This window comes from Ambystoma mexicanum, chromosome 10 (genome assembly GCF_040938575.1).
Source record: "Ambystoma mexicanum isolate Mex_15411 chromosome 10, UKY_AmexF1_1, whole genome shotgun sequence".
Classification (NCBI taxonomy): domain Eukaryota; kingdom Metazoa; phylum Chordata; class Amphibia; order Caudata; family Ambystomatidae; genus Ambystoma; species Ambystoma mexicanum.
In genome coordinates, this window is record NC_090932.1 from 851,639,365 (window position 1) to 851,657,057 (window position 17,693).

Below are 17,693 nucleotides of genomic sequence, written 5' to 3' on the forward strand. Positions count from 1 at the left end.
AGAACCTTAGGTGCTCCTACATTATTTTCTTGTAGATCTTTAATCTCACTTGAGACGACATTATCCTTTTTTTTTGTTTTGTCATTTACTGTTTTTTTAGGGCCAAGATCTTCATTTGCGCTAACTTTGGCACATGTTTTGGACCGATCTTCGCTGACATTTTGCGCATCACTTATTTCTATTATTTCAATTAAATCTTTAGCCTGAAGATTTTCAAAGCTTTCAATGTTTCTATTTTCACTCTGTTTAGTTTGTAGAGTACAAGAACGCTCTTCTGATGGGACATTCAAGGTCTTCTCAGGTCTATCCAGCTTTTTTTCTTGCAGGCCTTCCACTAAGATCTCACGCTCAGCCCTGGGTGCGGTAATTGATTCTTCTGACAACGGTTGGCATCCTTGCCAGATTTTTCCTTTGTCCTTTTCTGCAACCTTTATTAAAATTTCTTTATCTTTTTCCAAAAGTGGAAGGTTATTCTTTTTGCATACTTGTTCAATATTTCCGTACTCCAAATTAGGATGCGCTGTTAACAGATGATATTTCTCCATACTGGGAGTTTTACAGCAGTTATCTGTACTAGAATTGCTATTAGCACCATCATTTGAGGTAGGAGTGTGAGGTTTATTAAAAAGCTTCAATGCTTCTCGGGCAACTTCAGCTATTAATTTTTTGTCCTCACGTGAATTGTGATTTGCATCTAAGATTAGTTTTAGAAAGTTGGTATTTTGACTCTTTTCTTGTTTTCGGTAGTCTTGGCTTCTTTGTTGTTCAACTTTTATGTTTGCAACTTTGGTATTTAGCAAAGCTATTAGTGTGGTTAAGTCTTTAATGTTTCCATCCATTTGTTCATATAGTTTGAGGTAAGGAGAGAGTACAATATTCATAGAGGACATAACCGTAGTTTGTATATCAGATATATTTAGTCCAGAGACGTTCTTTTCTTTTTGTGAATAAGACGTCTTCTTTTTTCCATATCCACGTCTTATTTTTGGAAAAGGTCTTTCCATGATAGACGAGTCATCAGTGTCAGAAGTAGAAGAAGTCGATGATGAAGATGAAGTATTTCTGTTCTCGTTTGCGATGTTCGAAGTTTCGCTTAGTCCTTTTCTTTGTATTTGATTTTTATTTTCAATTACTGTAAATCTTATTGGTGAATGAAGCGTGTATGACTGTTTTAAAGATCTTGTTTGTGAGCAGGCTATGTCGCCTGAAAGGCTATTTCTGCCTCTTCTTCTTTTGTGGGCAGGACTGCGAGATGTCATGGATGTATCCAGATCTACCGAGAAATTCTTTCTTGTTTCGAAATTTTCTGTATATGCATCTTCATGAGATAACAACCGCGTCATATCTCCCCCTTTATTTGATGTTAAAGTGCATTTTTGTTTGTTATTGGTCCGATTATTAATGTCCAAATTAATTTTTAATAAATCTTTCAAAAGTTTATCAGCTACGCTGATTGAATCCCTTCTTTCATGATGCGTTATACTTTGATTTTTAATAAGTGATTGTTGATTCAGTATATTGCATTTACCAAACTGAGGTTGTTCATCGTCACTTGTTTGTGGTGAGATTTTTTCAAGCGTGTGGCCTATTTTAGGGCTAAGTTCAACTTGAATCCACTCACCGCACGTTTGCTCTCGATACTGAAGCAAGGCATTCGAGTTATTAACTCCATTTATACGTTGTACAATTTTTGCGGCTAAATCGCGCAATTGTGGAAAGATCTCTACTGATACCATTTTTTTTCCATCTGTATTACCGTCTGTGTTGCCATCAATTGGAAACTCAGAACATGAGTAGTATTTACATTCTCGGGGTCCATCTTTAGTGGTAATGCCAAGTTCAGACGCAGAGCAAATAGCAGATGGAGATTTATTTGTTGTAGTTGTTATAGTTGTCTTAAAGACTTTACTTTGAATTTCAGTTTCAATTTCATTTCGCTTTTCAGTTTCGGTTTTAGTTTCAGTAATGAAACAGTCATTGTCACCTTCGCTAATAGAGTTATTAGCCAGTTCAGCACCATTCTCTAATTGCTCAGGTTCACAGTAGACGCAGCATTCATTCTCCTCACCAATTTCGCCAAAATCACCATTTTCACCATTTTCACAACACTCATGCATACACCTCTGCATACACTCCTGCATACACTGTTGCAAACAGGTCTCAGTACTGCCGCTTGCCAATGAATGCTTTTTAGAAGCATTTAGTAAATCGGTAATATTTAAAGCCGATGTTGTATTGACTATGTCGGCACTTATAATGTATGCCGAAGCTTTCCTTCTTACCGCGGTTTTGGTAGAGCTACCTCCTCCTCGTCGTAGGCCTGACCGGTTCTGAGGCACGTCCATTATTTCATTTTTTTCCATCAGGATAATTACAAAAGCCCCGCACTTGCTTAGAATGCAGGCGGGAAAAGCAAAGAAGAGAAATTACCAGTACACCAGCGGGGTCCACGGAGCCAAGGACCAAAGACACCAAAGACACTCAAGACTCAGTGCCGACTCCGCGCCGCTCCGCGGGGGCACTGGGTTTTTGAAGAAAAAGCTCCGCCTCCTGGCAGTGAGCTAAACGAAGGACTCTCAGTAGTAGCAGCAAAGCAGCAGACACTCAAGACTCAGTGCCGACTCCGCGCCGCTCCGCGGGGGCACTGGGTTTTTGAAGAAAAAGCTCCGCCTCCTGGCAGTGAGCTAAACGAAGGACTCTCAGTAGTAGCAGCAAAGCAGCAGACACTCAAGACTCAGTGTCACCAAAATCCTGATCAGAGAAATGTTATGAATGCTCATCTATGGATGTCATTCAAGATACTTATCTCTGGCCTCTCTGAGCAAAGGCCTAGTAAAATGGCAATGTAGACATTTGGAATCCACTTGAAAATGAGAAGTCCTTACAGACTGAGGGAAAATTCTTCCCATGGAAGATGGGTCACCTTAGGCACTATCATCAGACAGGTTCTTGTGACCAAGACCTTGCCACTATTACTCTGGACATGTTCCTCTGGTCTTTTTCATCATGCTGTCCTTTGCTGCCAATAGTCTTCCTTGATGATGGTGTCAGACTTGAACACACCCAAATGACACACATTCCCTGAACATAGAACTTTCTGTCGTAAGTCTGTAGGTAACACTCATCAGGTTCAAATTAATAGTCCATTATCTTGGCATGTTAGCTAATCTTTCATTCTCCTGTATAACGTGACATGCTTGTTCTTCAGACCATCCCAGTCAGCTGTTCTGAAGATAACTCTAGACCTGGGCATAGCTCTAGTCTTTACCGCTACACTTATCCCACCCATTCTGGCCCATACACCTGTTAATAGGATACACTTTCTTGATATCAGGAGGTTCATCCTCCCCACCCATGGCCATTTTCTGACTCCTGTAACAGAATATGGGACACAGCATCCACTACTATGTTGAGTCTCCCTTGCACATCCTAAATGCTAAAATTGTGTGCTTGAAGAGTGGTTAACTACTTGACTAGTCTTTGAGATACTCCATCTACTTCTTTGTTGTTCAAGATGGCCACCAAGTGCTTATATGTACACTGCTCCCCAAAAGGCCTTCTGCACAAATATACCTTGAACTTGTGTGCAGCCCTGGAGCAAGCTAGAGCCTTGTGTTAAATGGCAAAATACTTTTGTTGAGGCCTTTCTAAAACCCTAAGGCAAATGATGCTGTCTTATCACCACATGTATTCACGTGCATCAGTACCACCGTCACCATACTCTCACTAGTATGGTGCCCCCTTTTTTCTTTTGCTTTTGTGCTTCACAGCTTTACTACATTGGGGCAGGCACTTGTTCTGAGCCACACATGGGTAGCCAGGTCGCTGTGCACACTGTCTCAAAGGATGCCCTTAATGGGATACCAGGTGTGAAGCTCACAGAACACAAGGTGAGTGCATAAGCATACCTGCCTACATTTGAAAATCAAAATTCCTGAGATTTAAGCCCCGCCCACATCCACACAAGACTCCGCCCACACGCCCCGCCCACCTTTCAAAAAGGTAAACCCGGATGTTGTAGCCTTCATTTTGCTTACTATAGCATTGAAAATAATTCATTCAATGTTATAGTAAGCAAGGCCGCCGAAATAATGGTGCTTTCAATCCATGTCATTGGATTGAAAGCGCTATTATTGCGGCAGCGGCGCCTTCAGTTTGCTTACTATAGCATTGAATGAATTATTTTCAATGCTATAGTAAGCAAAATGAAGGCTACAATAATAGTGCTTTCAATCCATGTCATTGGATGGGAAGCACTATTATTACGGCGGCGTTGCCACGTTCATTTTGCTTACCACAGCACTGAAAATCATTCATTCATTCAATGCTATAGTAAGCAAAATGAATGCGGCGCCGTAGCAGAAATAATGCTGTTTTCTATCGAATGACATGGATTGAAAGCAGCATTATTTCGGCTGCGGCGCCGCCTTCATTTTGCTGAATATAGCACTGAATGAATGATTTTCAGTGCTATGGTAAGTAAAATGAACGGGGCATCGCCACCGTAATAATACTGCTTACAATCCAATGACATAGATTGGAAGCACTATTATTATAGTGTTGCAGGCAGTGGGCACGAACATTTCGCGCCGTTTCAGGGTCCCGTCATATTCTCCACCTGATTGGCTACCGGCGGCAGCCAATCAGGTGGAGAATATGACGGGACCCGGAAAGAATCTCAAAATTCCTGAGATTCAAGGGATTTTCCGGAGACCCGGAGAAATGCTTAAAATTCCGGAGTCTCCGGAAAAATTCCGGAGGTTAGGCAGGTATGTGCATAAGGGCAGCTGTGTACAGGTGTCAGGAGCACCACCAGTTCCCAGACATAAATTAGAACATCACTACCCTTCGAGCTGGTTACCTAGTGTGAAGATTCGGTTGTTGGCCTGCCGAAGGAAACGTCTTGCTACTGTGTTGCACATAGCCACTTTAAAACAAAGCAACCACAGGAGTAGCTAATGCTCTTACAAGAAGATTCTTTATTACGTGAAACAGTGTGGGTCCCGAGGGTGCTACTGATGCAGTCACACCCCTATTTACCACGTATCGGAACCAACAAAGCCACTAGATTCTAGGCACACTGGCGATATCCTGAGATCGGATGCTGTGACTCTTGAACCCCGTCACTGCCTGCATGCTGACCACGCATCACAAGAAGAAACCTTCTGCTCAGAACTCTGATCTGATGCCACCAAGCTGGTCCATCTGCTGAATGGCCCAATGCGGCAATACTATCCAGGGAACAAGCTCTTAAGGTCCACACCAGGAATCCATGCCTGGAACTCAGTTTTTACAACCCTGAGGTGCACAGTGAGCATTGAGGTATATTCATATTGGCAGGATCACAAATTGACCCACTGCTGCCAAACAACTGTGAGTACTCTCAGTGGAGACATTGCCAGGTAGGTGTGCTTCTGGGTGCTCTTAAAGACCAAAGTCTATAAAGAGGCTATACAGCCGTCGCTGTCAACATCATCGCCGTAGTGGGGCCCGCAGCACCACATTGTGCATTGTATATGGGGACATGCCTTCTGTGTTTCTCCACAACCTCAAACGGCCACAACTGCCTATGTTCAAGTGCCGGTGCCTTGCTGTGTCATTGTGTTAATCTTCAGCTAAGAGGACCATTCGAAGGTAGCCATCCAGCATATGCCACTCCACTACCACAAACTGGAACTGCCAGTATGCAAAAAACCCACCCGCGTAAAATAAGGTGTAGTTCAACACTGCAAGGGTAATCTGTACCACACCCAAAAGGCTCTCGCCTCAAAGAGCAACTAAAAGACTGCAACAGCACTTTAACTTTTTCTCTGCGAGGAATGCAGACAACCTTCAAGCACGACCGGGCGTTGTTATAGTCCCAGACTGACATATTAAGTGCAAGATTCCTTCATCTAAAGGCAGATGATGAGCAAGAAAGACTGCCACCCCAGACAGGATAAGGGCTATCAGTTACAATAAAGAGTCTTCTAAGATTTCTAGGGTACAAATAAAAAGGTATGATATTTCCAATCTAACTCAGGGCAGCCACATTTAGCCTGGCCACCTTGTGCTATGCCGTTACTGGTGCCACCACTCAGCCCACTCATACAGTGTTCGTCCATCATTGCTTGGCCACAGCCATCATAAGTGAGATAAGGAAGCTTTGGAGCCATTGCTAATCTCAGCAGATATACCCATCCTCACCTGGAACAAAGAGAGCTCTAGTAGCAATTACTGCAAAGGGAGCACACTTTCCTCGACTCACGCGCTAATGTGGAGACAATGACCGAAGCATCACCAAGAATTCTAACACGTGAAGAAGGAAGAACACCTTGTAGATGTTTGGCGGGACTGATGCTTGAACAGAGAAGATACCTATAATGCTCACATGTTCACAGGTAAAGTGTTCAAATAGATTACTGGTTCTGACAGAGTGCTTCACAAATGAGAAAGAAGATAAGAAAATCAGTAGCATATCCCTATTGCATTATGCCCCATAAAATGAAAATAAGTTTGCTGACGCAAGGTTTCAGATTCCTTAAGTGATGGATGAGTAGCACAATTGTAAAACATCCTTTCTTGCTTAAGTGATACAACATGCTGGTCCTGCATGTGCCTTTGTATGGACCTCTATGTTGTTTACTGCATGGACTGCACAGCCTTCACTGTGCACGCTGCAAGCCCATGGAACAGAGGCAACAAGAGCGGCTCCTGTGTCTGGACCATAAGGGACAAACATGGAGCTTGCTTGCATGAAGTAATCATGTATGAGTCCATTTAGAATGTACAGTGGATTTTCTCTGTAGCGATAGCAGTCAACACACCTTAACATTAAGTGCACTATGAACTGCATGTAAGACAAGACAAAGGAAGAGGTGGAGAATGCTTCCTTGGGAATAGGAGCCAATCTCTGTACAAAGGAATACACACAGATGCCGGGAGGGCACTTACCAGACAATAAGAGCCCAGGAGGGATGCAAGGCGGGCAAAAGAAGAGGGAAGTACAATTAAGTGTCACAGGTTTCCCTTTTTCTCACCTGTTTTCTCTGTTTTGCAGAGTCCTTTGTCGGGGTTTTCTTTCGAGCAGTTTGGGTCTTGTACAAGCCCGCTCGGCCGTCTTCGGATTCCAGGATTCGTTCAGCTTCTTCGTCCGGGATCTAGGAAACTCCAGGAAGCTTGGAATGGAGGCAGCACACAGAGGCAGACTGTGCAGAACGCGGAAGAGACAGGATCAAGGAAGGTAGTAGGAAAGGAGAAGGAGGAAGGTCCGGGAACCAGGAAGCAACATAGTTCAGGAGAAATAACTGCAGAGCACTTCAGGCCACAGCTATCGGTAGCGTTCAGACGTGCGGAACCGCAGGGGAGTGGCTAATTTATAGAACGTGCTGCATAGGACGTAAAGGTCGATAGACCGCGTTCCGTGTATACGGCCATGTTGGGTGTACTACAGCGAGTAACCCCCGACGTGCCAGGGACCAGGAAGACCAGAAGGGGCGTGATCGATGGATCATGACAGCATGCCCCCTTCTAAAACCCGTTCCACCGGGTTTACCTGGATGTATTCGGTGGAACCTTCTGAGAAATCTGGGGGAGTTTAAATTCGAGACTGGTTCCCAGGTACTTTCACTGGGTGGATAGCCCTTCCATTCCACCAGGTATTGAAGTCAGCCTCGTCTATATCGGGAGCCACAAATACGAGAAACTTCATATTCCAGCTGGTCATCGACAATCACAGGACTAGGTCTAAGAGTAGTCCGGGTGGTTTGGATGAATGGCTTCAACAGAGATTTATGAAAAACTGGATGTATCTTCTTCCAGGAGTCCGGAAGTTTGAGTCGAAAGGCCACAGGATTAATGATTTCTTTTATAGAGAAGGGCCCATAATACCGGGGAGCCAACTTATTCGGTCTGAGATGTCGGGGCAGAAGTTTCGAGGATAGCCATACTTTATCCCCAATAGAGTAAGAAGGTCCTGGTCTTCTCTTTGAATCTGCATAGTGCTTGGTTTGGATTTGCGCACTTTCAAGATGTTCCTTGGCGTCTTTCTGTACATTGATGAGTGTTTCGATCCAGGAATCGACAGTTGGAACAGGTGTTGGGTGTGGAAGAACAGAAGGTAAGACCGAAGGGTGGAATCCTTGGCTGCAGAAAAAAGGACTGGTCTTAACAGCCGAATGATCCGAATTATTGTAGGCGAATTCGACCACTGGTATTAAAAGTGACCAATCATCCTGGACTTTGGTAGAGAAGCAACGAAGATATTGTTCAAGGGTTTGATTCACTTGTTTTGTGATACCATTGGTTTGGGGATGATATCCCGAGGAAAGAGCTTGTTGGATCCCTAATATCCTGCAGAGGTGTTTCCAAAACTGAGAGATATACTGTGGTCCTCTGTCCGATATGATCTTGGAAGGAAGTCCATGCAGTCAGAAGATGTGTTCCAGGAAAATACCAGCAGGTTCTGATGAGGATGGTAATTTATACATAGGAGTAAAGTGAGCCCTATGAGTGAATAGGTCAATGGTTACCATGATAGTGGTATAATCTCTGGAAGGCAGCAATTCCACAATGAAGTCTGTAGCTATGATTTCCCAAGGTCTTGTTGGTGGAGTTGGCTGTAATAAGAGACCTGCTGGCTTCTGGTTATCATGTTTGTTCTGATTACAGATGGAACAAGATTAAATGTACAGTTGTACCTCTGTCTTCATCTTGGGCCACCAAAACTGTCTTTGTATTAGACGGAGGCTGTTGGAAATACCACGATGACCGGAGTGAAGAGTATCATGGAAGAGATTTATTATCCTTTGTTGTAGTTTCTGCGTGGGGATGACCAGGTTAGTATCCTTGAACAAGTATCCGTCCTTGATTCTTAAGTCCCATTGATTCTTCTCTGAAAGTCCTTTCCAAAGTTCCGAAGTCTGAGTTTGCACGCAAATCTCTTCCAGGAGGTTGTTTGCTTGAGCTACAAATATGGTATGAGGAAACATCTTGGGATACGTCCGATCCTCCGGAGGTTCATAGTCTGGACGACGAGAAAGTGCATCAGCTATTACATTTTGGGTTCCAGGGACATGGTGAATCTGAAACTGATATTGGGCAAAAAAGAAGGCCCACCGAGCTTGGCGACTATTCCTACATTCCAGGGCTTGCAATACTTGTATGTTTCGATGATCCGTGCGGACCTGGACCGGATATTTGGCTCCTAGAAGTAAATGACGCCACTCTGTGAAGGCTTGGCGGATGGCTAGCAGCTCTTTCTCTAGGACGGATTAATGGGTTTCACTAGGAGTTAATGTCCAAGAAAGGTAGGCGATGGGATGTTCCAAGCTATCCTCGAATTGCTGTTTTAGAACAGCTCCAATGGCGTAATTGGAGGCATCTGTCTCCACTATGAATGGTCGATTAACATCAGGCTGAGCAAGAATGGGAGCTTGTGTAAATTCAGACTTTAACTGTTGGAAGGCTTTCTCTTGGGCGATGGTCCAATGAAAGGGAACATCTTTTTTCAATAAGGCAATTATTGGTTGGACAATCTCGGAAAAGGAAGGTATGAATTTCCTATACAAATTAGCCAAGCCCAGGAAGGATTGTATCTGTTTCACTGAGGCGGGGCTAGGCCAGGATAAAATAGCCTTGACCTTGGATTGATCCATACCGATACCATCGGGAGTAAGGACAAACCCTAGGTAGTGAACATTAGAAGTATGGAAGATGCATTTCTCGGGCTTCGCCAGGAGTTTATTTTAGCGTAAGCGTTGCAAAACTGTTTCACATGTTCTTCGTGCTTGAGAGGGTCCTTCAAAAATATTAGAATATCATCCAGATAGACAATCACAAAAAGGAACAGCATGTCCGAGAACACTCGATCCATGAAGCGTTGGAACACCGCTGGGGCATTAGCAAGTCCAAAGGGCATGACTAAGTATTCAAAATGCCCAAAGGGTGTTCTAAAGGCTGTCTTCCACTCGTCACCTGCCCTGATACGAATCAAATGATAGGCGCCCCTGAGATCCAACTTGGTGAACACAACTGCGCCTCTTACTGCCTCCAGGATGTCTGAGATCAAGGGCAACGGATAGCGGTCCTTGAGAGTACATTGATTTAGACCTCGATAATCCAGACACGGTCTGAGTTCTTTAGTGTCTTTTTTAAGAATGAAGAACAGGGAGGCCCCTGATGGAGATTTAGATGGTCGTATGGTGCCATTTGCGAGATTAGTATTCAGGTATTCACGAAGGGCTTTCTTTTCAGGTTCTGATAGGATGAACATCCTTCCAAATGGAATCACCGCGGAAGGTTCCGTCGCAATAGCACAATCTTCAGGTCTGTAGGGAGGTAAGGCCTGAACAATGGCGGAGGAAAAAAAATCAGAATATTCCTGGTAAGCCTCCAGGACCCGGATAATGTTTGAAACTGAGATTGTGTTCTGATGAGTTGTAGGAAATTCCTTAGATGGTGTAGTATCAAGGTCTGGATGTAAGCAGTGGGACATACAAAGCTCAGAACCCAGGAACAAGGATCCCGCTGCCCAATTGATATAGGGGTTGTGTCTTTGAAGCCAGGGCATTCCCAAAACCATGGGGCAATGGGCGGACTTGATGATGTCAAATCTTATCCTTTCTCGATGTTGATTTATAGCAAGCTCGATCTTCTTGGTCTGCAGGGTTATAGGTCCGGAAGAAAGGAGTCTTCCATCAATAGCTTCCACAGGTTGCACGATAGTCCGGGATTCATAAGGAATATGGTGTTTTAAGACCCATTCATGATCTATGAATACCCCCATAGCTCCACAGTCGACCAGTGCCAGGATGGGGTATATTTCTTTCTTGGATGTTGTCAAGAAGGCCTCTAAGATTACCAAGGAATTTTGTCCAGGAGAGTTCAAGGATGGAATAGAGGTGGAGCAGACATCTCTCTCCCGAACCTGCGCTCCATTTAGGATCGGGAGCTGGCGTTTCCCGAGCGCCGTGGGGGGGGATATCGGACATTCTCTTACTAAATGTTTGGCGGATGCACAATACATACATAATCCAGTATGAATCCTTCGCAACCGCTCTTGTGGTGTAATTGGTCCACGAAAGACCCCTAATTGCATAGGTTTGGGCTCATTGCTTGGAGTAGAAATGCCTTCTGAGCTCGAAGGGGTTCCAATGGGGTTTTTCTGGAGTGGTAACTTGGTTTTCTTCTTTTCTGCCTTTCTCTCCTGAATGCGAAAGTCAATCTGTAGAGCGAGATCCATTAGGGCTTGAAAGGAACCCGTGCGTGCCACTCTGGCTAGTTCGTCCTTGATCTCTTCGTTTAGCCCTCTTCGAAATAAAGTAAAACAAGCTTCACAGGACCAATCCGCTTCCTTAGCCAGCTGTTTGAAGCATGTGACAAACGTGAGCAAGTCCTGGGTACCCTGATGAAAGTCGAGTAGACGTTCCTGGGCACTGTAAACTTGTTCCGGGCATTCGAACATGGTCTTGAGGGCCTCTATAAAGCCGTCGTAGTAATCCAGGAGAGCATCACCAGAGTTAACCAATGGGGTGGCCCAGGTCAAGGCATTCCCGGAAAGATGCGAGATTATAAAGCCCACTTTAGCCCTGGGCGTAGAAAAATAACAAGGCTTAAATGTAAAGTGGACCAAACAAGAATCTAGGAATCCACGAAGGCTCTTTGCTGAACCGTCGTATTTATCAACAACGCCGCCTAGAATTACACTCTCCTTCGTGGCGGAATCACGGCATAACACCAATTGTTTTAATGCAGCGTTTTCCGCCTTTAAGTTTTGCACTTCGGTCGTCAGCTCTTGCATGCCACGCAAAAGATCCTGGATGCCCGCTTCCATGTCTGTATCAAGATCGGTCAGGTGGCCTCTCAATCTGTCACAGGTTTCCCCTTTTCTCACCTGTTTTCTCTGTTTTGCAGAGTCATTTGTCAGGGTTTTCTTTTGAGCAGTTCGGGTCTTGTACAAGCCCGCTCGGCCGTCTTCGGATTCCAGGATTCGTTCAGCTTCTTTGTCTGGGATCTAGGAAACTCCAGGAAGCTTGGAATGGAGGCAGCACACGGAGGCTGTCTGCGCGGAACGCGGAAGAGACAGGATCAAGGAAGGTAGTAGGAAAGGAGAAGGAGGAAGGTCCGGGAACCAGGAAGCAACACAGTTCATGAGAAATAACTACGGAGCACGTCAGGCCACAGCTATCGGTAGCGTTGAGACGCGTGGAACCGCAGGGGAGTGGCTAATTTATAGAACGTGCTGCATACGACGTAAAGGTCGATAGACCGCGTTCCGTGTATACGGCCATGTTGGGTGTACTACAGCGAGTAACCCCCGACGTGCCAGGGACCAGGAAGACCAGAATGGGTGTGATCGATGGATCATGACATTAAGACAACAAGAATTCAGAACAGGCTGGAAGGGGTTGGAACGAGAACAACAGTAGCAAGGGACAAGAACTGGATAACTCTAGCTACAGTCTAGTAACTAGGTTAATGAAGCATGCCTTAGAACGGGACTGACCAAAACGATCATTCTAGAACACATAGAAATCTGGGGCACAGGAATCAGACATAAGGGAACTTAGAGGCAAACTTAGGAAAAGAGAATCAGAGGATCAGGCTTCAGGGCAAACTGTGATAATACAAGACCCTGTCCTAGCCTTGGGGAGAGGAGTTGATCCTGACCAATACCAGGTGTTGAGCGATACAAACGAAGGCATAGTAATTGCCAGGGCTTCAAGAACTCATTTGGTGATTGTACTACTTTAGAAATGTGCTTACTTTTTATATGTAATACTACAGTGGTGAAGTGTTAAAAAAACTTCTCTCCCCTAAATTAACTTATTTTTACCCATATGAAGATCTATTTCAAAGGAGCATACACTACAGCAGCAATAGTCTGTAGGTTGGGACACTACAAGCAACCTATGTATATAACAGTATGAAGAAAAAAAAGGGGGTGCAGACACTGTTGCGCTGTGGATCAAAATGTATGGTAAGTCAGTAATCAATTGAGCAACAATCATTCGAAATGTATGGTATGTCAATAATCAAATACTAAATTGTACAGCAATCAATTGACATAGCTTACTGAACTGAGCAACAGTCAATAACCATGACTAAAAAAACACCATTAGCATAGATGAGAGAATCCCAAAACTGGGAGAATACATTTGCATAACCAAAACGTCAATTGACGTAACTAAAGAAAACCAACAGTAACTCATTGGACAGCACGTGCCCATGTTTCACCCACCTGGGCTTTGTCTAAGTAATTTACAAGAATTATTGATACATATACACATTTAGTAATTACTAATAATGCCACCAAAACAAAGACACATTTGCAATTTGCTTTGTCTCTTTCTATGTCACAAATGTAATTTTAAACAGTCTTGATTATTTCTTCACAGATAAACTTTCTTATTACTGCAAAGGATTCACTACTCATGCGCATTATGGTTTTCCCCTTCCATTCTCCCTCGCCCTATCCATCTCCTACTCTCCTCAACCTCTTCCCTCTCCCCTTTCCACCCCCACACCTAAGTTAATTGCTCTTTACACTGTTTTGTTGAATGATTCATGATGTAGATTTTGCTCTCATTGTTAAATGTTGTTGTTATTTTGTATTTTGTTGTTCCACTGTACAGCGCCTTGGTATAAAGCGCTATATAAATAAATAAATCAATCAATCAATCAATCACATTAAGACAAGTTTGCAATTTTGCTAAATGCCGCTTTCTTGATTAGTAACCAACAATCTTGCTCCTCCATTGTTGCCCTGAGGAGCATTGTATTCAAAGATAATTATCTAGCAACATTCATTTGCAGTCCTCATGTTAGTACTTGCATCTATAGTCTGTTCAGCAGCACTCTGAGCCTGTGGTCACTAGTTGTCCCCCATAGAGTTAGTATTCCTGGTATAGATATTTCATAATTCCTCCTGATAGTGTTTTTTCATTGATATTTCATAAATCCTCCTAATTAGGATTGCTGATTAGCAATGGTATTATGCTGGATCTAGGTCCTTGTTTCAATCGCCTCTCCTGTTTCTGCCGCTCAATTGATTATTGACATGCAATACTTTTTGATCCACAGCGCAACAGTGTCTGGACCTCCTTTTTTCTTCATACTTTTTATATGTATTTTATATTTTATTTCGGAAACCGGATGTCCTTTCAAACAGAAACACAATGCATACTATTGGACATAGAATAATGGAGGCAGTCTCTAAAGAGGGAGTCTATACAAAAAGGTTGGATGAGTTACTGTTGGGGAAATCAAGTGATGTTATCATGGTACAGTGGGACTATGCCAGTGACAAATTATTGTACAGTTTGGGGCGTAGAACCCGGGCATGCAGTTCCTATACGTCTGCGACATGAGGGGTGGTCAGGGATATATATGTTAGTGACCGTAAATGGAAGGTGAGGGGGCACTTCCCCGGCTAACAGATAAAGTGTAAGTCTAATTTTGGATATGTCTACTGTTGGGCTATCTTTTATGTCAGTGGGGAGGGTGTTTCAGTGGAGACGCTCTAGTATTGAGAATGATTGAAAGTGGGAGGACACACAGTGGGCGTAGGACTAAAAGGTTGAGGAGAGAGAAGAATTGTACAATACGAGAAAGAATATAAAGATAGGTGCAGTTTGAGAGTATTGTGGGACAAGACCATGAATTTATGTGACGGTGAGGAGTAGGGATTTGAGGAGTGAATGGTTTTGCATGGATAGCCTCACGGAACATGATTGTGTGGTGAGGTGGATCTGGGTAGGTCATAGACATGGAGGGTGTGAGTGGCAAAGTTGAGAGTAAGAGTGGAGCAGGTTTGAACAATAGTCCAATTTGCTGAGGATGAGGATAGTGTAGAGATGAGGGTTCTGACTGAGTTGCGGATACCTGGCCAAATTTCACTTGTGCTAGTTTGATCTTATCTGCCTTTGAAGTGCCCATAATCAATTGTTTGAATTTTAGATTGTTGTCAAAAAAGAGCCCAAGGATGTGAGTGTTGGGCGTTGAAATCAGGAGGTCAGGATGGGGTTTGAGAGCGAGTTTGCATTGTGTAAAGATGGATGACTACCTTTCATTTTAGGGGAGTTCAGCATTGGAGGAATGCTGTAAGTGACGCAATGGGATTTCTTGCCCCGATTCTTCCAGAAACCTGGGAAGGTGCAAATGGAGGTCACAGAGAGTCACTGCATTAGGTCTTTGGGCTTTCAGGATTTCACACAGGTGCATGATGGGAATGGTAGTCCTTTGATACGTGCTTGGATGCTTCCATTATTCTGGAATCACAGATTATTAGAAGCAGATGTCAAACTGGGATTCTAGGTTGTAGCTGCAGATGATTCCCACGTCCCAGCGGGTCAGCAGATAGTTTCTACTGGAGGCAGAGATGCTGAGTTGAAGCAAAATCTACATACACTACAGAAAATTAATCTAAACATCAACTTCACTTACCACGGTTGTAAGGCTGCATTGCCTCTTGGGATTGAAAGTGTTTGGAGTCGGTGTAGGCACCCAGGAACTACATTAATCAAGACAGTCTCCATCTACTGAAGAATAATATGAAGCTGTCTATCTATCTGCTTAAAAATCTACCCAGTAAATTTGTTGAAATACATATCTATTGTGTTTGCAGTTTTTCAGCAAAATGACATCTTGGATATTTCGTCCATTTGATTACCAATGTCATGGAGATTTGGGTTTTTAATTGTATTGTTTATTTCGAAGAAAGATAGGTTTGAAAGTTCCAATTTGTTAAGATTCATTTTAAATTCGACTACTGGTTTGATCTTGGCACCATACAGTGCTATCATGCCTCAGCACAGTTTAGGAAACTATGGGGGGAGGTGGTCGTATTTTTCAATGTCTAAATTGCATGCAGCGGGTCACCATCATGCACTGCACCCCCCCCCCCGGAATGCAAACTGCAAAATATACATGTAAAAACGGACAGATCGGACTTGTAGTATACGTTTTTGCAATTTGTGGTGCACAGATGTATAAAAGACTCCTGCCATGTGTGCATCATGGGAGTTATTTAAAATAGATCCCATGGGAATCCAGTGTTTTTTTGTCAGTATGAAAATCATATCCTGGTGAAAAAACATTTGTTTTTGGCAGGCCAAGCTGATGGAGAAATAGAAATTGCAATCCAGTTCTGTGACACTCTCTGCTGGCCAAAACCACCAAACCCTGCATACTACACCACCTATGCTTGTGCTTCACAGTATTAGAGGATCAGCGGATTGGAAAATGAGGTTCTATAATGTTCCAAATGTGATGTCTTAACCACTATTATGAATGTACATTTCTGCATAGAAACTATAAATTCTGATTATGGATCGTCTAGTGGTACCACCCGTCGTTGCACGGGTCTGTAGCTGAAATGCACGTGGGGTTCTACCATAGCCTTGCGTATGTTATATTGTGTTCTAACTTCCTATTTTTGCCAATCGCAAAATCGTTAATCTCCTGAAGCCGCATAACACTAATAGCACAGGACCGGACCCCACCCTTTACAAGGAGAATGGGTGGGGTTGGTCAGATTTCACTATCGCCAGTACACCCCATAATGGTATGCCGATCTCGGGCCAAAACTTCAGCCCACCAACTGTTGTGGGGCTGGAGCCAATCCCCTCTACTGATAGCACAGGGCCGGACCCTGCCCTGTGCAAGGTGAATGGGCGGGGTTGATCAGGTTGCACTATCGCCAGGACACCCAACACTGGCATGCCAATCTCAGGCCAAAACCTCAGTCCACCAACTGTTGTGGGGCTGGAGCCAAAGTTCGCAAAATTGTCAATCTCCCGAAATCGCCCATACTGATAGCACTGGGCCGGACCCCGCCCTGTGCAGGGGGAATGGGTGGGGTTTGTGATATTACACTATCGCCAGTACACCCCAGATTGGTATGCCAACCTTGGGCCAACATTTCAGCTCACCAACTATTATGGGGCTGGGGCCAACCCCTAACATACAAACACAATTTCCGAAATATACATATACATGCAGCCAGATAATCATAGCTATCAATTGCCATCTGTCAATTGCCATCAACCACTGTTTGAAGGCAACCTTTATTGTATGAATGGCATATGAATATAGCTGGATTGTATTATGTCTGTGCAGAGTGGGTGATTAGAAGGATTACTTAGACACACCTCTTCAAAGTAGGTTCCTATTTAATGGCCCTTTCAAAGCTCTGAAAATAATCCTGGCTGCTAGATTGATCTAGAGGTAGAAAAACCATAAGCTTGCAGAATGTGAAGTTGATTAACGCTACACGCCACTGTGGATGTTTCCTACATTTACCATGTCTCCGTTCCCTGCTTCTACACCAATAATTACAAAACAACTTTGATGATGATGACAATTTACTAATAGGGTGACCTCTGGTGCCACTACTTCATCTTTTGCTGCTAAAGTGCCAATCGCAAATGACAAAGGAATGCAATGGGCAAGGTGAACGCCGGTGCCACCTTTGCGTTTTCTGATGACTCGTCAAGTTTTCATTCTCCATTTGCAATGCTTGTCACCTTCTGGCACATGTCCCTGCCTTGCTAAGTTTTTTAAAATGTATTTGCTTTTCCACAGTCCAGGCCCAAAGGACATTTCAGAACTTTAGAGAGAATGCTTTTAAAGGCGCGGGAACATCAGTAGCTCCAGACCAGCTTCATACAGTGTAGTTAATATGGCTCTGATTCTTCTAACCCTCCCATATATCC